Source organism: Panthera leo, chromosome C2 (assembly GCF_018350215.1).
Source record: "Panthera leo isolate Ple1 chromosome C2, P.leo_Ple1_pat1.1, whole genome shotgun sequence".
Lineage (NCBI taxonomy): Eukaryota > Metazoa > Chordata > Mammalia > Carnivora > Felidae > Panthera > Panthera leo.
Window position 1 is genome coordinate 46,390,000 of NC_056687.1, and position 23,739 is coordinate 46,413,738.

At 41.1% G+C, this 23,739-nt stretch overlaps 1 long non-coding RNA gene across 2 annotated transcripts; it reads right to left on the reverse strand.

The window, feature by feature from the left end:
- Positions 1 to 11,902: 11,902 nt before the first annotated feature.
- Positions 11,903 to 23,739, reverse strand: LOC122198551. Of its 2 annotated transcripts, none has more exons than XR_006193042.1 (3): positions 23,540 to 23,739; positions 12,203 to 12,386; positions 11,903 to 11,935 (listed from the first exon to the last, which is right to left on the reverse strand). It is a non-coding gene; the product is annotated as an uncharacterized LOC122198551 (long non-coding RNA). The 2 variants fall into 2 exon arrangements; XR_006193043.1 differs by having other exon boundaries at positions 11,912 to 11,939.

The window sequence follows — 23,739 nt, forward strand, 5'->3', positions numbered from 1 at the left end:
CCCTGCTGACACTTTGATTTTAGCCCAGCGAAACTCATTTTAGACCTCTCACATCCAGAACTAATAAGACAATACATCTGTGCTGTCTTTAGCCACAAAGTCCATGATAATTTGTCACAACAGCAATAGAACAGTAATACAGACCCCCAAAGGGGTAATATACTTCCAGAACATTTTCAATACAGGATTGTTAGGGAAGGCTATGGCTATAGAGATAATATAATAATTTCTATAATAAATGTTAAATGAATGTTAAAATGAAACACACAAGCACACTCAACCCACTCAGGAGTTCAACAGAAGCTCTTGCTTATTGAATTGGATTTAATGAAATAAAAGGATTTCTGCCCCTGCAAAGGCAGGGCAAGGTTCATTAACAATTACATTTACTGGTAAAGGAAGAGCTGAGTCACTATGAGCCTGAAACACGAAAATGATTTAAGTCTGCATGAACTCTGCAGAATTCAAATACCATAAATAGAAATAAATGCCCTTGTCTGCAATCGGTTCCTTCCTTGTCTTTCATATGGTTTTATCTTTTGCCCCAAATGGATTTTTGTAAGTGAAGTAAATAATTCAAACTTCATGATATTCAAAACATGAATCATGAGGGTTATTTAGGAAACATTTTACATGTAGGAAATGCAACAGACCCTTAGGTTCACAGAGTAAGAACCCACTAATCCTTCTGTCTCTTGTTCTAAAGTGTTACTGCTTCCCTGTGTGAGGGGTGTTCTCATCTTCTTTTAACTCGATGGGCATTTGATATTACAGCAGTGATCTTATAATTTTATATTTTCCTTTCAGAGCTTATGTCTTGTGTTTGAGAACACTTTTGCTAACGAAATTATTTTGTGGTGGTGATGTAGTGACCTCAGAACATTTGAGGCAAAGACACATTAGTTGGCCAAATGGTAACTAGGTTTAAAAGGACTGAATGTTGGGGAGAAAGGAGTTGAAGATAAGGGTGTAATCAGGAGAACATAACATTGGCTTTATCCAGTGATATGAAACAGCAAATTGTATTCCCTTCTAATGCCCGTACCCTTAACCTCTTCCCCTTGCTATGTACTCAGGAACTAGTACTGAGCACTGGCAGCCTTATATCCTCCCCACAGCTACTCAGGGTAGAATCTGTATATCTATATTTTCCATACGGACATCCCATCAAAACTCAGCTGTTATGATTTTCTCATTCCTCTGCTTCCACTTTTAGCTATTCTTATTAGGTAGTAGCTCATAAAGTAATACATATGTGATATTACATGTAAATGATTCTGGTATTGTTCTTTCTCCCTAGAAGCCAATAATGACTCAGACTGCTCTGTTTCTTTCCTCCAGTACCCATCTATCCCCCCAGGGAGTGTCTCCTCCATCACTGCCAAGTCAGTTCCTGGAATTGGTTTTGAAAGGTGGCAATGAAGGGAGAACCTGAGAGGTGAGAGGAGGAAGGAGAGAGGTTAAGTTAATCCTCAAAATAAAGAAATAGAATTTTGGAAATGTAGGAGGAAGGAAAGGTGCTGGGGTAGTGTAGGTATAAGATAATCAGGGACAAGGGGGAAAAGGTAAGAAAGATGCTGGAGGTGGGAATGTGTTAAAGAAGCAACTTCAATGCATTTATAAAAGCACAAAATTTAGATTGTAATCCTGTTTTTATAACTAATAGATATTTGGTCTGGGCTTGTATGAGTAAGACGTTATACACAGACTGGACCATAGGGATCAGAGGTTAAAAGGGTTGGACATGAGCTCATTCTGGTTTGCCCAGGATTTCTCCAATTTTAGCACTAAAATGTTCACATCCTGGAAACTTCTTCACTCTTTGTCAAACTGGGATATTTGGTTACTCTAAGTCATTAGTGACCAATAATGGCTTCACATGTTCTGTTTCCTGAGAGAATAGTAAACTGGTTTTTCCCGAGAGTAGTTGCTGAAGATGAAGAGACAACTATGATGACACTTACCAAGAAAAGGGTAAGGAAGAAGGAAGAAAGGGAGGGGAAAAAGAAAGAAAGCTGAAAGGAAGTGTGTGCATGCATGTGTGTGTAAGAGAGTGTGTGTATGTGTGAGAATGTGTTTGTGAGAGAGAATGTGAGAGAAAGAGAATGTGGGTGAGAGATTGTGTGTTAAAGAGAATGTGTGTGTGTGTATGAGAGAGAGAATGTGTTGTGTGTGTGAGAGAAAGAGAATGTAGGTGAGAGACAGTGTGTTAAAGAGAATGTGTGTGTGTGTGTGTGTGTGTGTGTGTGTGTGTGTGTGTGTGTAGAGAGAGAATGTGTGTGTATGAGAGAATGTGCATGTGAGAGAGAGAATGTGTGTGAGAGAGGTAGTGTGTGAGAGAGCTGGTGTATGTGGAAGAGGTGTGTGTGTGAGTGTGCATGTGAGAGAGAATGTGTGTGAGAGAAAATGTGTGTGTGTGTGTGTGTGTGTGTGTGTGCGCGCATGCGTGTGTGTTTATAAGGGAGGACCTGAAGCAATCTCGACCTAATGCAGCAGTTTGCAGCCAGGGGTGATTCCATCCTCCAGGGTTTATCTGGCAATGTCTGGAGATGGTTTTGGTTGCATCGTTGGCATCTACTATGAGTAGTGGATGGAATCTAGTGAGTAGATGGTGAACATGCCGCTAAACAACCTGCAATTAATTGGACAACCCTCCACAACAAAGAATTCTCCAGCCTCACATGTCAATAGTGATCAGAAAAACATAGAGGAGGAGGGTTGGGGATGCAGCTTTCCTGTCTGGTTTTCCAGTGTCTAAAATGGTAGTGCTAGTATATAAATAGAGTGCTACAAGAATATGAGCAAAAAGCAGGAAACAGGTGTCAATGTCTTTTATTCAGATGCCCAGGTTTAGGATAAAATGCTTGACTGTGAAAATAACAATGCTTTTCTCCAAGGTTTTCTGATGTTATGAAAAGGGGGAGTATCCCACTTTGCTCAGAATCTATAAAACGTAATGTCAAATTGGAATTAAATCGGTAATTAGGAGAGGTGAAGTTGATCTTATGAGTGTTAGAACCAGCTCATTCATTCCCTCAACAAGCGTAATATTCTTTCACACTAGGATTCTTGAAGAAACTGGAGACCCAAGGATGAATATGATACAACTAGGAGACAAAAAATATATATAATTATTTAAGATGAGCATCATGCCATGGGAACACAAGAAAAGGGGCTTCTGCTGGAAGAAAATATCTCAGAAGGGGTAAAATTTCACCTGGGCCTTGAAAAATAAGTAGTAAATAGGAGTAAATAATCCACCAGAGAAGGCAAGAAAAGGACAGTCCAGACCAAGGCAATGGCAAGTGCAAATCATGGGGCTTTAAAGAGTTATGTAGTAGGTCTTTGAACACTCACCTTTGAAGCAAGTAGACTTGTGGAAAAAAGAAAGAAGAGACTGGCTATCTGAAGTTAAGGAAAAGACTACAAGGATATCTACAACCCATTCTCTCAAGTCAAACAGCATATACATTGTCCCCACACCCATGATTATTCTCTCCTCTCAGGATCAGCCCACATGTCCCTCCCTCTTTGTTCAAAACCTCTTCTTCAAGGTCCCTCTATACACCCCTCAGGCCAAAGAGATGCTTTTGTCCCTGCACTATGCACAGTTTATACCATTTAATACTCATTTACCCCTTTGTTGTAGTGACTGCATTTCCTTAGTATAAATCTTATAATTGCCCATCTATGTCATGAACTTTTAAACATTTTTTTTTAAGTTTATTTATTTTGAGAGAGACAGAGAGCATATGAGCAGGGGAGGGGCAGAGAGAGAGAGGGAGAGAGAGAATCCCAAGCAGGCTCTGCGCTGTCAGCGTAGGGCCCTAAGCAGGGCTCGAACTCACGTACCATGAGATCATGACCTGAGAGAGTCGGATATTCAACCAACTGAGCCACCCAGGTGTCCCAACATCGTGAACTTTTTAAAGAGATGGACCAAATCCATATGGCTTGGTTCTCCCAAGGATTAGATTACCACAGTCCTTGGCAATCATATATACAGAATAAATGTTGGTGAAATAATATTATTAAAATAAAATACTATTGGATGTGAACAAAACTGAAAAGGAAACTTAAGTATGAAACATTTAATTTAGTGCTCTGCTAAAGGTTATTTTTCAGGGGAGAAAGAAAGCATTCTTCTAAACTTATGATTAGTAAATATTATGTATTTCATACATGGCACATCTTGGTCACTCAATAAATATTTTTCTAATAAATAAAACATCAAATAAGACGTTCAAAATTGAGTTGATGTTACTGGTTAAATTTCTTCTAATGGGTCATGTTGCTTTTTACATCAGCATTCTATCCCTGTGCTTTTGCTTTCAATGCATAAAAGAAATAATCAATTGCCCTAATACACTCTCACATGCCCCCAAAAGTATGACTATGTTTGTACAGAGCTCCATTCTTTTGAGATAGGCAGATGGAGTTCACACTGGCTGACACAGTACCGCATTCAATGGAAGCTTTGTAGTGGGCAGAGGTGGGTGGGGTGTGAGAGTCAGTCCTCTTTGAGAAAAACGAGCCAATATATTGGACTTAACTTGGGTTTTTTGGTCCTGGCTAAGCCTTCAATAGGTTTAACCAGAATTATAAATAGACAAGAATTTTAGAATCATGAAAACTTCAAGCTAGAAGGAAGCTCACAATATCATTTTGTCTAATCCCCTGACTCCTGGACATAATGTTGCATCATTCTTGCTTTATTTATTTACATATTTATTTACTGATGAAGCACTTAGAGTTCAAATTACTTTCCCAAAGTCACTTGCAAAAAATGAGCTTTACTAGCAGTCCCTGGGTGGCTCAGTAGGTTAAGGATCTGACTCTTGATCTCGGCTCACGTTGTGGTTTTAGGGTCATGAGTTCAGGCCCTGAGTTGGGCCCTGCATTGGACTCTGTGCTGGTCATGAAGCCTATTTAAGAAAAAAAAACCAAAAAATGAAAGTGAGCTTTACTAAAGAATATGAAAATTTCCCAACTAGCCACTCTATTTGAAGTTAAGACTGATACATTATTTACACTTTTAATACTTACCATATTAGAAAACTGAGAAAAAGTTTAAATATTTGCATTTATTTATTTACTCATTTAAAACAACAAAAATAAGCCCGCTGCATGTTATCATAATGTAAAACTACGAAAAATAATTATCCTTTCCAAAAGAAACAAACAAAAGGCCATCATACAAGCAACATTGTTTTATATATTTGCAAATCTCTTTAATATTTAGCTTAACAGGCATCTAGATTCTCATCTTTCCATGCATTCAATCTATTGCTGTATATTGTTTTGGTTGAAATAAATGAAGAAACTCCAGCCTCATACAGATGAGTAATTGAAAATGAAAGAGGCATTTTAATATGCTTTTCAGATAATTGAGGATATTATTCTCTACTACTACACCAAAACTTGATATTGTCAAACTCTGAGAGGAGAGTTCACTTTTCTAAGCGTCAGGGCTGTTGTGAGAATTACATCGGATGATGTTTTAAAGAGCTTAGGACAGGGGGGCCTGGGTGGCTCAGTCGGTTAAGTGGCCGACTTCGGCTCAGGTCATGATCTCGCGGGTCTGTGAGTTCGAGCCCCACGTTGGGCTCTGTGCTGACAGCTCAGAGCCTGGAGCCTGTTTCAGATTCTGTGTCTCCCTCTCTCTGATCCTCCCCTGTTCATGCTCTGCCTCTCCCTGTCTCAAAAATAAATAAAACGTTAAAAAAAATTAAAAAAAAAAAAGAGCTTAGGACATATGTCTGCTACATATGTATGTGTGTCTGGTTGTGTATATATATATATCATATGGCTTATAAGGTAGAGCTTAATTAAATCATTCCCACAAAGGAATTTCTATCATCTCATATATATTTGGAGCTAACTGGAACTTATAAAGGGAGGTGGTTTCTTGTGCATCTACAAATAACACACACACACATACAAACATATATACATATATACATGTATGTATATATGTATATATGTTTACACACACACATACATATAAGGGGTTACTGAAATACAAGATGGGGACAAAAAGACCCCAAAATATGCATTACAACACATATGGATTCAATTGATCATTTTAGGTTCCATATTGTACCTATTCTTTATTTTTCTTTCCTGGTCCAGAATTCTTGTTCAGACTTGCTTGTTCTTTTACGAGTTATTTTATATACATATAAAAGAACCAAGCTGCAAAATACAGGGAATGCTCTCTTTTCAGAATCAGCCCTTAAGCACTGGTTAAATGCCAAAACTTAAATGTTCTTAGCATTAATATGGAAGTGCATGTTATATATATACATATGTATATATATATGCACTTATATATATTTATAAATAAATATATGTATAAAATTTATATATATATATAAAGACACACACAGACATCCCAGTTATAAAAGGTGGTCTCTTTGCTTTGAACTGAGATACGTTGGTTAAAACACTTTGGTTGTTAAACTTTACCTGCTTTCACAATACAAAGATTATCTGGGCCTCCAGTGGGTAGGATGATCAGATAACTGGTCACAGGCCAAAACTGGATGGCTAGGGAATGACTGTTTATTGTAGCTACTGGCTCAGAGAACAGTGCCTGGCGTGTAACTATAAGAGCAAAGGCATCTTGTTCCAGGAGCCAGCTAGTACGGAGCACGGCAGGAATTTGGAGTCAGGCCTGGCTGACCCCAAAGCCATGACCCTTTTACTCTTACTCCACTGTCTCTGGAAAGCGGGAGGCAGTATGTGAGTGCTGCCTTCTTACATGTCATCCTGCCCCCATTCTTTATCTTACAAATTATAGAATCTGAAACCTATTCGTTCCCCTTCACACTACAATAATGAGCACTGAATTTGCTGCTTGACCACAACTACAGAAGAGAGGTAGGGCTAAAAAGAAATCCTCCTCCAAAAGGAGTTGCCTTCATCTCCTATACATTTGGAACTAACTGGAGCTTAGAAAGGCAGGTGTCTTCTCGTACATCTACAAATAAACTTGGCCCTGGTAAACAATTTTCTGAAAGTGATTCTTCTGGTGTCCATTCCACAGTGAGTGGTTTTGTTTGGTCCAGTGTTGGTTTCTGGGTAGTTAGTTTAGGATGGGATGAACGGTTTTATAGTTAAGGGGGTTGGGGGTGGACACCACTGCCTTCCTCTCTCCTCAGGCCCATCAGACCAGTGGGAAGGGGTGAGCTCGCTGGTTGCTGGCAGCACTTTTCAGTCTGTATGGACTGTAGAAGGGGCTTTGGGTCAATCCATGATTCCCCAGTCCTGACCTCCCCTCTGCCAAACTCTGCCCAACTAACTCATTAACTTTCCCAGGGGTTTTCCTTTTTTTTTTTTTTTCCATTTGATTTACCCAAGGGCTAGGCTTGCTCTTAGGGTGGGAAAGACTTTAAACAATTTGCATTTGAAAAGAGGAAGTGGAAAGAAGAAAAGAAAAACCAGGAGAGGCAAAGCCAGCTGTTTCCTACGAAGCTTTGACAGCTGCACAGCTGTTCACTGTCCTTTTGCCCCGGTGGAAACTGGTTTCCACCCTAGCCCTCTCTGCTGCTTTTGTGTCTCCCTGGCCTATCCAGATAGCTGTAACCTTGTCCCGTCATTCCTCTTAGAAGGTTAAGATTCTGAGCTGCATTATGTGAGCTCTGGGACAAGTGGGTCAGTTCTTCACTGTTACCTCCGCGGCTATCGTTTTCCTACAATAACAATAACCATCTATGGCACTGTACAAATACTACCTCCTCATTCCATCCTCACAGTTACCCAGTGAGGAAGAGTGTATTATTACCTTCATGTTACAGATGAAGAAAGTGGCACTTAGCCATGTGTCCAAGTCATCTGACTCCAAGGCCTGTTCTCTAGACCGAGGATTCCAAAATGTCTTCCTGTCAGTTGCATGCTTGTTAAGAACAGATGTCCAGGCAGCCAACTCAGAGATCTTGACTGAGCAAATGTGGAGTGGGGCCCCAATCTATTTTTAAGACACGTCTGTGGTGAAGGCTGGATTTAAATCTTCCCGGTGCTGCTCTACATCTTTATAGATGCTGCTTGGCACAGCCCAGGCGCATTTCTTAGCTCTGATTAATCACTCCTTCCTCTGGGTTCTCAGAGCACCCTGTTCTCACTGCTAGTACAACAGGAAACAAACACACTGTGTTAAAATTAGCTGGTGCTGTATCCGTCTCGCTGATGAGTTGGGAAGTTACTTGATTTCCAGGATCCTGTTTCTCTTTCACTTCCTCTTCCTGGATTGCTCTATCCATTGATCTTTACACAGCTTGGTTCTCCTTACTATTTGGGCCTCCACTTAAAAGTTCCCTCCTCAGAGAAACCTTTTCTGAGGACCTGCTGAATTAATTAAGAAGCCCATCACTCATTCACTGTCATGTCACCCGATTTCATGATGTAGCAAAAAGTACAGGGCTTCCCACAGTAGGTGCTCAATTAGAACCCAATTACCCAAAGGCAGATTAAGCACATTCTTAGGGCACCAGAAAAACAGAGGTACCAAACATTTTTTAAACAGGTTGGCATATAGTTTTTCATTTTTTTTAACTTTTATTTATTTTTGAGAGACAGAGTGAGAGTAGGGGGGAGGGGCAGAGACAGAGGGAGACACAAAATCCGAAGCAGGCTCCAGGCTCTGCGTTGTCAGCACAGAGCCCAACATGGGGCTTGAACTCATGAACTGTGAGATCGTGACTTGGGCTAAAGTCAGACACTTAACTGACTGAGCCACCCGGGTGTCCCCCCCCTTTAAAATTTTTTTTTTTTTAACCATGGAAGGCATGTGAAAATAAAATTAGGATCTTGATGGCCTCCCTTCCACTTACATTATGACCAAGTATTATTTTTATATAGAGTTATATATTGATAATGGGCTTCAAAACATTTGGGGGCTTTGAGTCTCTAAAGCTTTTAATCTGGAATCTATGTTAATATGCCTATTAACATCTTTGCTTTCTAAAAACATTTTGAAAGCCAATTGGGCAGGTATTATTACCTAGTTCCATCTTGAAGTGGTAAAAAAAAATAAAAAGCACAATAAAGAGGAGACGGAGTCAGATTTCACAGGCTAAGGGCTGAGCAAGACTTCTCCCCCCAGCCCCATTGCACACACCAATCACAGGTCCAGCTTGGTCATCTGTGCTTCTGACCTACTGGCTATAGACTGGATGTTCCAATGACCCCCTCTATGGGTTCCATTAATTAGCTAGAGCAGCTCATGGAACTGAGAGAAACATTTTACTTAGTAGATTACGAGCTTGTTCCAAAGGATATAATTCAGGAACAGACAGACAGAAGAGATATGATGAGGGAGCATGAAGCAAACTGGGAGCAAAGTGCAGGCAGGCTAACAGCAACCCCCCCCCCCACCCTGCTCAAGCTGGGACATGTATAATATTCCTTGGACACTCCAGGTTACCAAGAATAGGAAAGGACAAAAAAACAAATGGTTAAACTGATAAGAGTCTCCACTAGTTTACCAGAAAAAGGCAATCCCATCATGGCCAAAAATCCAGGAACTCCCTACAGTCTTAATGTTAATGCTTTACTAGAGGGAACAACCTTAGCTTGACATTAGCTAGGCCTCCAGTAAGTCTTTAGCTTGTGAAAGTCTCCTTGGAAACTCCCTCTCACCCAACTCCATAAAACGGTCACTCCCACACTTACAGTGCAGCTCTTCCTGCCCATGGTTCCTGTCCCCATGCTTTAATAAAATCACCTTTTTGCACCAAAGATGTCTCCAAGAATTCATCCTTGACCGTGGGCTCCAGAACCCACAAACTCCCCATCACCCCAAAACTTCATCAAATGCATAGAGCAGAGTATGGGAGAAGAGTGTGGAGCTTCCAAGTCCAAATATACTCCCCTTCCAAATCTCCTTCACCAACCTGGAAGGTCTCTCACAACCCCATCCTTTGGGGATTTATGGAGGCTTCCTCACATAGGCACGATTGATTAAATCATTGGCCATTGGTGACTGAACTCAATTTCCAGACCCTCCCCACTCCTCAGAGGTCTGAAAATTCCAACCCTCTAATCACGTGGTTGGTTCCCCTGGCAACCAGCCCCCTCCTCAGGTTCAGTCCTAAAGCTACCTCATTAATATAACAAAAGACACCTTTGTCACTCTCAACACTAAGGACATTCCAAGGGTTTTAGGACCTCAGTTCCAGAAATGGGACTTAGACACAATGTATACAAGTATTCCCACTTTTTGAAAGTTTGAGTTAGGGCACTTCATTTTTGCGAAAGAGCTATGTACCTGAGTAGCTGTTTTTGCCAACAGAACACAATCTGAAGAGGACTTTCATAAAAGTGAAAATAGCGTATAGTGTTTGTTTTGCATGGAGCCATTACAGAGGCAGCATATGCTGAACAGTGAGAGGGGCACCTCCAGTTCCTTCCCCAGGAACCACATTCAGCATCTCAGCATGAAGCCACCACAGCTCTGAACAGTGTCTGTGAACATCTGTGCTTTCTCGAAATTTATTTTGTGCACCTAACATGATATGTCCTAAGGTATCTGAAAAGCCTAAGAGAGGTTATTTTTGGGGTCTGGGGACAGTCAAAAAATTTTTCCATATAAATTTCGGCTTATAAAAGCTTTCATAGGAGAGTTCTACCTTCAGATAGTGGGGGAAACCTGCATTTCTTATAAATTACAATACTACACCAGTCAGCGAGGGCCCAAATGCCAAGGCATCCACAATATAGAAAATAAGAAAATATGAGTTATGTACTTTAGTCCTATAAACTCTATAAAGGTGACTGAAACAGAGCTGCAGACTTCTGGAAACTGCTGCCTTCTAACTGGAAGAGGGTCTGTTAGAAGTGGAAACACTTGGTCTTTTCATTGACTCAGACATTATAATTAAAGTTTGACTCGACTGACATTCTTCCCTAGACTTGGGGACGACACATCACCTTTTCCCGCTCTGTCCAGTTTTTAAAGAAAGGTTTCTTACAAACGTGTTGTCCTTTATTGATATTCTCAATAAACTTTGGCAAGGATGTGGCTTGGAATGAAACTACTTCTTTTTCAGATATAAAGACAGACATAGGTCCTGTAAAATCTACAGAGAGAAGCAGTGTGAGGAGAGAAAAGCATGTCACTGTGATCTCTGAGGAGCTGTCCCTCTCCAGAACCTAAAGTGGGCCAGAAAACTGTTTCAACTCATCCTGATTCAAAAGGAGGATGAGATGCAGGGGGCAGAAGAGAAAAGGAAGTGAGGAGCCTAAGAAGACCGAAAGGGTATTAAGGGGATGTGTTCCAAAAAGGACGCTTAGCAGAAATCAGACACGGCTCTCTCTTCCACACAAGGGAAGAACATTTATTAAATAATTTTGTGCTGCAGCCTCTATTAATTGCTTGCTAACATATTTTCCCACCTATCTCTTGATTCAGTTTTTGTAAAAGCAGATGAATCGATTTATCAATATACAGTGAATTTAGTTCAGTGCTTATAAATTTTGGTATCGCAGAATTATAGCTATTTTAGGATTCAGAAAATTAATCTTTTGCCTATGCAGGAATTCCGGAAAGGAGTTAGTTAATGCAGGCAAACTATTCGATTACTAGACACCCTCTAGTGTTAACTGTAATTGGCTGGGTAGGTACGTAGCATGTTAATGAAATGGGTTGATCCAAAAGATAAAGTTGAGGATATGCAGAGAATAAAAATGAACCCAAAAATGTGTCTAACGGAATTGCCTACCTGAAAAGCAGGTCAGAATATCTTCATTCAAAATCCATTCTCGGGGTGCCTGGGTAGCTCAGTCGGTTAAGCGGCCGACTTCGGCTCAGGTCATGATCTCGTGGTCCGTGAGTTCGAGCCCCGCGTCGGGCTCTGTGCTGACAGCTCGGAGCCTGGAGCCTGCTTCGGATTCTGTGTCTACCTCTCTCTGACCCTCCCCCGTTCATGCTCTGTCTCTCTCTGTCTCAAAAATAAATAAACGTTAAAAAAAAAATTAAAAAAAAACAACAACAAAAAAACCCAAAATCCATTCTCAAAGCCAGTATTGTGATAACACCAAAAGAGAGGCTGTAGTTACTTTCTGCTGGGAGCCTGGGTGGTCAAGGTTCTGTGCTGCTAGTTGCATAGGCAGGGTGCTTTCTGAGCAGTAAGAAGGAAAAATGTGACTGGCTTTAACACTGAGGATATTTTAATATATTACATGGATATAATAAATGACATACTATACGATGACTCCAGGGTCAGATAATTTAGTAGCTCATCCAGCTCATCAGGGATCCAGGCCCTTTCTGTCTTCTTGCTCCGCCTGCCTCAGATGTTAGCCTTGACCTCAGGTGTGTTCTCTAACACTTCGAGATGGATGCCCCATCTCCAGGCATCACCTCTTCACACAAAGATGTCTCACACCTGGAACAGGGAAAGAGAGCACTTACTTCCCTCCTGTATCTTTTGAAGAGATGAAGACTTTTCCAAAGGCCTTTCTCTCCTATCTCATTGGCAAGAACTGGGTCCCACATGCTCATTGCCGATCTAAATAATGACAAAGGCCATGGTTACCATGCTTGGCTCAGACCAATCCTGCTTTACACCCTTGTGGCTGGGCAGAAGCCCAGCCTCCCTTAAAGTTTATGGCCCGCTGGTTCCTGAAAATACTTGGGTTTCAATTGACAAGGGGAAAGAAGAAAATGGATGTACAACAGACCACTCCATAAAGAAGCAGTATATTTGGACACAGAGAAGGGATTGGAGCATTCTCAAAAAAAAAAAAAAAAAAAAAAAAGGAACTCCTTATTATTCACAAGTTCTTTCAAATATTGACATCAATGTTTTTGCCATTTCCACTTGGGCTTGGATATTTTTTCTGGATAGAAGTAAAATAAGTCTAATCTCTTTTGCTGTGCCAACTGCCCAAGCATGGTATTGAAATACAGTTCTCATGTAACTCCTAAGCCTTTTCCTCCCCCAGCTAAATTCCTCCAGTCTCCTCAGCCATTTCTCATGGTTTCTAAATCCTTCACTATGTCTTCTCACTGCACATCCCTCATTTCTCCCCCAAAAGAAACTGAACTTTTAAGATCTAGCTTTGGAAAGCCCTTATATACTCCGTGATCTCTATTTTCTGTTCCCTCACTCTCCACCTCAAAGCTAACATTTATGGAACCCTATATGCCAGCCAGTGTGCCAAAGGGGTTACCTAGAATCTCACCAAATCATCGTCGGAACCCTATGGGACAGTTCTAATTCTATCTTAATTTCATAAGTGACAAAATTGAGACACAGAGAAATGAAGTAATTTGCTTACATCACACAGTGTATAAATGGTGAGGCCAGGATTCAAAATCAGACAATCAGACTTTGGAGTCTTGACTCATAAGCATCACACTCTACAGACTTATCTGCTCTTATCTGTATCCCCAGAACGCTCCTTGTCCAGTGCCTGACACATAGTAAACACAAATACTTGGTGAGTGAATGAGTGATTTGTGGTTCTTCTCTTGTATATAACACCATCTATTAATTTCTTCCTGAAAATACAATTCCCCACATTGAAAACAGTACAAGTGTTTTTGACCAGAAAAACTAAATGGTATATGTGGGAAATCAAATAATGCCTGCCAAAAGATGTATACATCCTAATCCCATAAATCTGTGAAAGTACTACTTTAAATGGCAAAAGAAATTTTACAGACATGATTAAGTTAAGGGTCTTCACATGGGGAGATTATCCAGGTGGGTCCAATGTCACAAGGTCCCTAGAAGAGGGAGGCAGAAGGGTCAGAGTCAGAACAGGAGATGGGTTGAGAGAAGCAGGGATCACAGTCAAAGAAATGTGAGGATCCTACACTGCAAGCCTTGAAAATGGTGGAAGAGCTGTAAGCCAAGGAGCGTGAGTGGCCTCTAGAAGCTGGAAAAGGCAGGGAAACAAATTCTTTCCGCCCCTCCTCTGGAAGGAACCCAGCCTTGCTCATGTTAATTTCAGACTTGTGATCTCCAGCTGTAAATATTTATCCCTCCTCCATCTCAAGAAGGTAACTAAGTTTTGGGGTTTGGCTCAGTGACTTTTCTGTTACAGGGTAAGAAACAAGTTAACAGATCTCTAGAACATCTCTGCTGGTGCTGCTTTTGTTTTCAAAAGACTGACAGGCAGAGATGTGGAATCCAATGTTGTCTTTTGTTCCAGTGGGGTGAAGGGTGAGCAGGCAGGCTGCTCTATGGAAAAGAAGCCTAAAACAAGTTTGGGAGATTTGCTCAAGACTGAGAAGTAAAAAAGCGAGCTGTGGGTCCTTAGGATATTATTCCAAGAGAGCCGCTCCAGGTGATGGGGGTGATAGGGTGACTCAGGGAATGCAGGTCTGGAGTAAGTGAAATAAACACTATGCAAGAGGGAAACACAAAGGAAATCAAGATGAATTACTAAAATATAACTCCAGGAAAGCAAACATTTTTGCCTGTTTCCCCACTGGCAAACTACTCCTAGCACCTGCAACAGTTCCTGGCAGATAGCAAGCAGTGTGCATTTAATGACTGAATGTGGAGTGTGCTAATGACATGAAGGATGGAAGTTCAGGTGAGATGGAGAGAAAGAAGGACAGATCAAAGATAATTCTAAGGGTTTAAAAGTGGAAAGGTGGGAGAAAAGCATTATCAGTAATAAAAATGAGTAAGTGAAAAGAAAAAGCTGGTCAGGGTAGAAGACTTAAAATTTGGCTTTGGATTTGTTGACTCTGCTTTTTGTGCAATACTTTGCATACAGCAGGTGCTGATAAATACATGTGGAACTGAATGCTCAGTGAGCAGCAGGACGTACAAAGACTGAGAATTAAGAAAGTAGAGCTCGCAAGAGAAGACTCCCAAGTCCCTCTATGGAAATGGTGAGTGAATCCTTGAGAGATCTCAGATACAGAATAAGCGTGGGGGGGGGGGGGGGGCGGCGCTGAACAGCAAGGGATATGCACATTTTCTGAAATCATGTACAAATGAACTTATTACTCACCTCAGTTAAAGAAAACTTAGGGACAACCTCCAGGTATTTAGTATTGGAGTTTTATTGTTTTCGAGCGTACAGATTAACATTTTGTATGACAGATTCTCAGTGGCAGGACTCTTAACTCTAAAGGGCCCAGGAAAATTCAACTGTATTCAGCTTTTTAATCTATAGCCAGTAAACAAGTTTTATCAATTATACAAAATTTTGTGGATCCAGAGTCTAGGACTTAGTTGACTTGGTTAAAATGCATTTATTTATCACTGATAAGCACAGAGACATACAGTTAAGTCCTGCCTATTCCCATCTCTCTCTTTAAGCAAAAACAAAATTGTTTCTCTTTAGTCCCTTAGGCAGAGATTCAGAACCCCTCAATTTTATGTGATAATACTAAATGATGATAGAGATTAAAGTTATTTGTATTTGTTAATTATTTGTTATTTGTTTTTTGTATTTACCACTTTTGAAGCACTGAAGAGAGCTGCTCAGATGGTCAGGATATCACCATGTGGTTAATATACTTGTAATAGTTAACAGTCATGTGCAGGATTTGGAAAAACTGCCAATATGGCACCTGAGTGCAAAAAAGTAAATTTGGAAGCTTACCAGAAGATTCAGTAAAAACGAAAATTGTAAACATTGTAAAATGAAAACTGATTCCTAGTCTAAACCATTAGGGAACAGTGGTCAGTTTCAATCCTTCATTTTACTTCTACTTCAGATGTTCATGGCGGTTCCTATCTCTACAGCTCTTTATTATTGGTATCAGTTCTCTTGTGTTCATAATGTCCTATAGTGTAATAAACTGTTCTGATGTGGAATAGAAATGAAGAATTGAAGTGTTGCATTTGCATGCTCCTGGGGAGCTGCCACACATGTTTCCCTTGTGATGACCCTGATGCCTTTATGGTTAGTGCTTCTGCTAACGTAATTACATTAAAATGGGATCTATCCCAAAGTGAGCTCAGGTGTGAAAGTGAGCAGACTCAGCCAGGAGGAATGATGACTGGGGTCCTGAAGAAATATTTCCATAATCTACAGTCTGCACATCCCTGGAGAAGACATTCTGGTTTGGGGGAACAGGAACTGGAACAATGGGAACTGGAAATGTTGGCCATACCATTGCAGCCACCATCTTGATACCCGCATACAAAAAGCCAACTAAGGTTTCCCAGGATTCCCATTCAATTGACCAGGTTCTAAGTGTTTTTGTGAAACATCATACTTGCATAACCGTCATTAATTCTCTCACATCCTTCATCTCTTGACTAGAAAGACACTATGTCATGGGTATGAAAAGAGAGCCTTGGAGTTTAACCTGGGTGCAAATTCTAGGTGTGACACGTACAAGTTCCGGTCCTTGGGCCAATTAGGTAATTTCACTGAGTCTTCAATTCATCATCTGGAAAATGGGGATAATGATATTCAGCTCACAGGGCTGCTGTGTGTGGTAAACAATATAACCTATAAAATCACCTAGCATCTGGCAGGAGTACAATTAATATGAGCTCACATTTGAGTGTATCGAGTGGCCTCCACCTTGCCTTCTTTTCCACCATTTCACACTTGGTGCCTCTCTATCTCCAGGTGTAATGACAGGAAGTTGGGAGAGGTTCCTATGTGGTTCCATAGGCAGTGGTTCCTAGTGGACTCTCCAGAAGCAACTTTGTATTCCAGCAGTATCTCTCTGCTTGACAAGTCACTGTCTTATAATATCCTTTGGTGATGTGGCCAACCCCTGTAAGTCTGGGAGTAGATGAGTTTCTTTAATGCTGAGGTTAAGAATAACAGAAACCGGGGCGCCTGGGTGGCGCAGTCGGTTAAGCGTCCGACTTCAGCCAGGTCACGATCTCACGGTCCGTGAGTTCGAGCCCCGCGTCAGGCTCTGGGCTGATGGCTCAGAGCCTGGAGCCTGTTTCCGATTCTGTGTCTCCCTCTCTCTCTGTCCCTCCCCCGTTCATGCTCTGTCTCTCTCTGTCCCAAAAATAAATAAACGTTGAAAAAAAAAAAAAATTAAAAAAAAAAAAAAAAAAAATAAAAAAAAAAGAATAACAGAAACCAAAATAACTGTCACTATCAAGATTTTGATGAAAATGGCACACAATCACCCCTGTATATCAAAGCTTTTGTCATTACTTCTCAGAAAAACCACTGCGCCCCGCCCCAGGCTCCCCAAGAAGTAAAGCTCAATTTGTTATGTCTCTAAGAGACTGCATGCAAAAATTCCTAAATTGTAAAATGTTTTGAAAATTCTCGCTTTTTTCAGTTAAAAATAGTGAAAATCAAACATTCTGAACTGTATAATTTAGAAAGAAAAGTCCTCCATGAATGTACCCTCTAGATGCAGCTGACATTCACAGCTTGTGTGTATTCCTCTAGATACTGTGTGTACTAACATCGGCTGTATTATAACTATCATTATTTCTATTTAAAAAAAATATTAAACAACATCAGAATCCTACTGGGCAATCTGTTTTGTAATATGATGTTTAAATTTAATGGTATCTTGGACATTATTCCAAGTCATTAGATAGAAGACTAGTTCATTCTTTTAGTGACAACATAAAATTCTATGGTATACGTGTACCCTACAATTCCAGTCCCTTACTAAAGGCTATTTGAGTCATTCCAGGGTCTCCATTTATAAGCAACATCTAATAGTCAATTCTTTTTTTTTTTTAATTTTTTTTAACGTTTTATTTATTTTTGAGACAGAGAGAGACAGAGCATGAACAGGGGAGGGGCAGAGAGAGAGAGGGAGACAGAGAATCGGAAGCAGGCTCCAGGCTCTGAGCCATCAGCCCAGAGCCCGACCCGGGGCTCAAACTCACGGACCGCGAGATCGTGACCTGAGCTGAAGTCGGACACTTAACCGACTGAGCCACCCAGGCGCCCCTAATAGGCAATTCTTATACACAACTTTATATAACTGTGCAAGGATATCTGTAACAGAAGTTTCTCTTGGTGGGATTTCTGTATTAGAGTATATAAATGTTTAAAATTACAAGTGTTTATGCTAAAATATCCTCCAAAAAGGGGTCACCGATTTGTACTCCCACCAATAGCACAGGAAAGTGCCTGTAACTCCACCCTGTTTTAATACTCATAATTTTTACCAATAAGTGCAAATTATACCTAAGTTTAAATTCAAACAGTGAAGTCAAGACTCCCCAAAATTTACTAGAATGTAAGCTGCATAGGAACAGGAATTCGTACGTTTCCTTTACTGCTCTACACCTGCTTAGCTTAGTGCCTGGCGCATAGGAGACACATTTTGTTTAATGAATATATGTTTTATTTTTCCCTTCAGAGTGCTGCTTGTCCTTGTAGTTGCCTATTTTTCTATTAAATTCTTGGGTTTTTTTCCCCCATGAGTTCTTGGTAAAATAAGAAAATTAACCATTCTCTATGTGTTGCAAATATTTTTACTCAGATTGTGTTTTTATTTCTCAATATATCTTGCCACTCAGAAGGTCTACATTTTAATGAAATCACACGTATGAACCTTTTTTTTTTCATGCTTCCGATATGCCTAGTTTTTTTTTTTCCCCACTGCAAAATAAAAACACGATTCCATAGGTTTTCATCTTGTCCCTTCAATGTGGCTGTGAGGGTTTTATTTTATTTTGTTTTCACCTGATGCTTCTATTTAGTCTCTAGTGATTAGGTAAAAATGTATTGCATAGAATATAGAGTGTACACAGGCAGGGAGTCACCAAGGTAGAGAGTTCCAATTTGTGCCTAAACACTGATGCATTTTTATTTCAGGATTTTAATCTCTCTTTCCACACGTGTGATAACTTTGTTAGCATCTTTAAAAAAAATTACAAATGTTATTTATGTACATTGTAAAAAGTTCAAATTATCAGAAATATTTAGAATCAAAAGCAAAAACCTTCCTTTACTTTCTCTCTCTGCCTCTATAATTCCATTCTCTAGATGAAATCTCTGTCAACACTCCCTACAGATTCACAAATACACACATATGAGTGGTTCTTTCTCTGCTTGATATTAATAAATAACTGCATCTATGATATGCTACACATATATTCAGTATGTTTTTGTAATGCCCCGATTTCGAATCCAAGAGACCACCAAGGAACCAATACCGATGCAAAGGCATGAGGGTTTATTTGCAAGCTGGAGCTTGGGCCCAAGTATACCCGACACAGTGGAGCAGGGATTTGGACCCCTAGGTTAAGAGGCATAGCAGTTTTATAGGGGCCAGTGGCCAATGAGATTGTAACACACACAGAAAGTTGCATAGTCATGTCAGTCCACACGCAGGTGGCCAATTGAATTACAATTTACCCTATAGTAACTGTTTGAACTAGCCTATCACTCTGGTCAGAATTGGCGCGCAAGTTTGGTGGGCAAAAGGCGGGGTTTACATTCTTTGGCGGTTAGGGGTTCCGCATTCCTATATGAGCCGGTTTCCAGTAAGGGTGTGCTCAGCAGCTTGACTAGGGTGGGGGAGTGTCTTAAGCAATAAGTAGGTCATGTGGGGGTTACACATGAGATGGTGGGTGTAGCACAAAATGGAGTTAGTCTTGCTCTGCTTGTCCAGAGGTAGGGGATTTTTGTTAAATTCCTTGGGTCCCACAGTTTTCGGAATGTAGAACTTCTAAAGCCAACGTACTGTAGCCGTTATCCCGTTAGCAAACTGAATCCGTATATACATTTATAATAGCTTTGCAATGGCTGCCTTCATTATTAGGAGATACCACAGTCTAATTAGTCACTCTATTTATTCTTGGGCACTGTTTTCCTGTTTTTAAACATTATAAACAATGCTGCCGTGACCATCCCTAGTCATATTTTTGTATTTGTATGTGATCATTTCTACAGATGGAGTCCTAAAAACATGGAATTGCTGCTTTGAAGGTGACATACATTCATAGCAAATTGAAGTTTGGGAAATGTAGAGAAGACTATGTGCCATTCACAGCGCACTGTGATGACTCCAGCTGGCACTCTGTTTCAGGAGTGCTATCGAAACTAGTTGTTGTTGTTGTTCATTTGTTTGTTTCAAGTGTGAATTTCGGAACATGAAAATAGAAAATACAAAACTATTTGTAGTTTCATGTATGCTTTGCCCAGCGATTCCCCTTTTCAGGATCCATCCAGTAAAAACATTCTCATGAAGCGAAATAGCAGTAGGTTCTGCTCTGTAAACCAGCTGAGAGACAAAGGGGTTAGCTAAAGATGTTAATTAGTGGGCTGAGTGCCCCCAAGGAAAGTTACCTATAATACTTTGACAGAATTATCAGTCATGCGACTGGAGTAGAAGTTAGGAGAGCATCTCCACAGATAGGTGGGGAGGATGGGACATCTCCCTCCTGTCTTGGGAGCAGGGCCCAGCAGCTAGGACAGTGGCCCAGGCTTCTAACACTTCTAACATATAATTAAGAGCTCTGAGCAAGTTGCTTGGAGATGCAGTAGTTTTGCCGACTGAGCCCACCCACCTGCGGGAGGCACCTTACCAGGGTTTGTTCTGGGTGCTACTCAGTAACCAGAATGGCTGCCTCTTCTGGACCAGGATAAGTAGGAGTCAACTAAGAGATCAGTGTCTTTCCCCACCCTTTCCTCTTTCCTGCTCCTCTTTCTGACTTTGCTTGGCTTGAGGCCAAACTGTCTTCTAAGGAAGACAGTTATGGAACTTTAATTAGGGTTTTGAAATTCAAAACCATAACAACCTTGTAAATTTGATAGCAATCACCAAATTGCCTTCTAAAGAGGAAGTTCTACTTCATCCTTCTTTGAATAGTTTCCTTGACACCTTGATGAAACTCATTAAGCTCATTAACCTTACTTGTTGCCAATCTGATTTCTCCTTATTGTCTACATTTTCATAAACATTGTTATAAAAAGACACTAAAATCTTTGCACCTGTTTGTGGACTATTTGTATTTCTTCTATGAATTGCTTGCTTACGACCTGTGTCCTATGTTTAAATGGGTTGTCTTTTCCTCATAGATCCATAGCAATTCTTGATATATTCTGAATATTAACCCATTTCATAATACTGTAACTGCCATTATGCCATTAACTGTAACTTAATTATGGCTTTCACCAGATATTTTATATGTTCGTGTGTTTAGAACATGATGAAACCTAGTTCCACTCTCCCACCTCCCCTCATTCTCCAGTTTGTGAAAGGAGAGTAAATGCAGTTCCTGAGACTGGGCTACTCAGAACTCCGAAACCTTGCAGGGACTAGCAGAGTAAGGAGACATTGCTGTTTATGAAGTTGCAAATAAGCCTCTGATAGACCCGCATTCCTTTTCCAAGCACTCACTATACGGGGGAAATCAACACAATGGTTATTTACATAAACAAACATAGGGCTGAGATCCTGCTCTGAAATGGGGATGTTGCAGAAGTTAAGGCACTGCTTAGGAGAACTAAACTGCCTTTTGCTGAAGTAACAGTTTTCCCACGCTGTAGGCAGTCGGCTCTAAGTTAGGATTTAGACTGCCTACTCCCTGTGGCTTACTCATTTTGAGATGCACATGTTCTTTAAATAACTGCTTACAGTAGATAAAACCCCAAGACAGCCAGGAGAGGCTGGCAGGATCTTCATTTAGAGTGGGAGGAGGCACAATTGTATGTAAAAAAAAAGTTTAGTTTGGTCAAAATCGGTCTTGAGCCAGATTACTGTTTAGATCTGGACAACCTAAGTCTTGAGAAATGTTAGAAAAAAGAATTTTTCTTTTTATTATTAATGTATAAGGCGATATTGTTAAAAAAATGGCCTCTTGTCACTTGAGGCGACTGTTCTGCTAAGGTGACTGTTCTGCTGAGGGCACAGCATTTTGAGTAGGTCTCCCCTATATGAAGTAGACAGTCCTACACCAATCATGCTCAAAAAGCCTGTTCTTGGGACAGGACATGAGGAACATGAGGATTTGGAAGGCAGGACTTATACTGGGATTGAGGAAGATGTCCTAGTGTCTTTAACCTTACTCTCTACATGGTACTGAATGGCACCCCAGGGTAGTGTGGGGAACCTGGCTTGAACTTGTCCCTAGGGTCACAGAGGCCATATCCTATGAAACAGTGTGATTTTAATTCAGAGACTGCGTCATCCATAAAAACCTAGCAAATGGCCAGCCTTGTATGTGCGCTGCCTAAAAATTCTGATTTTGGTGGCCATTCATTTGAATCACAGCTCCAATGTAGGCACTATGACATTGGGCACATTGCTTAACCTCCCAACTCTGTTTCTAAGATGAGATTATTCTGGCTTACAGGATGGATGGGAGGAACATAGATGATACATAGGCAGTAACTGACTCATAGTGGGCAGTGACTGGTAGTTAATATTCTTGTTTCCTGACCTGATGGTTTTTGCGCCAAGCAACGTGCCAAGAATTCTTTAGATCATCATCTATTTGAATCCTAACAAGCCCTGAAGATAGGTTGTATTATACCACTTTTACAGGAGACAAAAAGGAAGCACACTGACGTGAAGCCACTTGCTTAAGGTAACAAGGCATGACAGTGGAAGAGGTGGAATTTGAACTAGGTTAGGGTGACCTCTGCCTTCTTGGCCACTACTACAAAGCAGCACAAAGGCCAGCTAGGAATAGCAGATGGCCTCTCCCCTGAACACATGACTTTGCAGATCCCCAAATCCTAAAAAGGGCAGAGTGGATGAAGTGTAACACTGGTGTAATTCTGAAGATCATGAACAAGAGAAGGGTAGTATGGAATTCAGGAGAAACTAGAAGAGCAAAGCAACCTCAAGGAAAACTGACCCACACGGGCAAATTCCCTAAACATCATTCACTACTCTGATGTCTCAGGAGCGACCTTTAAAATTACACAATTTGTGTGGCCCTCTTCCAAGGCAATCCACAGACAGGGAAAGAGCTAGGAATGTTCTGAACACACTCCCGTTTTTTGGATTGGTAAATCTGGGAAAATAACAAGTGCTGCCTCCTAGGGCTGTTGTTAAACTTAACACAAATACCAGAAGGTCCATCACAGAGGAAAGGCTTTGTTTCAGTGCGGTGACACATTGCCGCTGTGAATTATACCCAAGTCTGTGGCTCTTCTCTCTGGGGTCATTTGACAGCATGTGATTACGATGCTTAGTATGCAAAGGCTGGAGCTATTAACTGAATGTTGCTAGACAATGAATTATTTCACAAACACTGAAATATAAAATGTATTCAGAGCCATCCAAGTATGAGGACATTATTAACAATGCTTTTCTCGAGAGAGCTACTTTAACAAGAAAAGAAAATGCACATCCCACCTTCGTTCTTCCCCCTAAAGTAACATCTCCAAAAGACAAAAAGCACCAACACATTTGTCCTTGAAAGGCAGAGCCCGGGAATTCTGGAGATCTGAACACCCCTCCCTTTCTGCTAGGGACCAAGCCGCCTGCCTCGCCTAGTGTCACAGAAGTCCCCGGTGCGCCAAGCAGATGTGTTTACTCCAGCCGCCCGCCAGCCCGGCGGGGAAGGGGAGTACCCTGGCCGCCCCTCACTTTCGTCCCGGCAGCTCTCCAAACAACACCAGGGCGGGATGGGAGTGTCTTCTTGGCTGTGGAACCTGATCCTCCTACCTTGTCCTGAAGCCACCCGCTGCTTTACCCGGGCCCTCCCGTCGTGGTGATTTTCCGTCCCTGACGCCCGGCAAGGGCGCGCGGCTGGTGTCCGCCCAGCCCGAAAGGTAGGGGCTCGGCTGCTTTCCTGCCTTCCTGCTCCGGGGGGCGCGGAGCCCCCACAGCCTCGCTCTGCAGTGCACCTTCCTCCGTGGACTCGG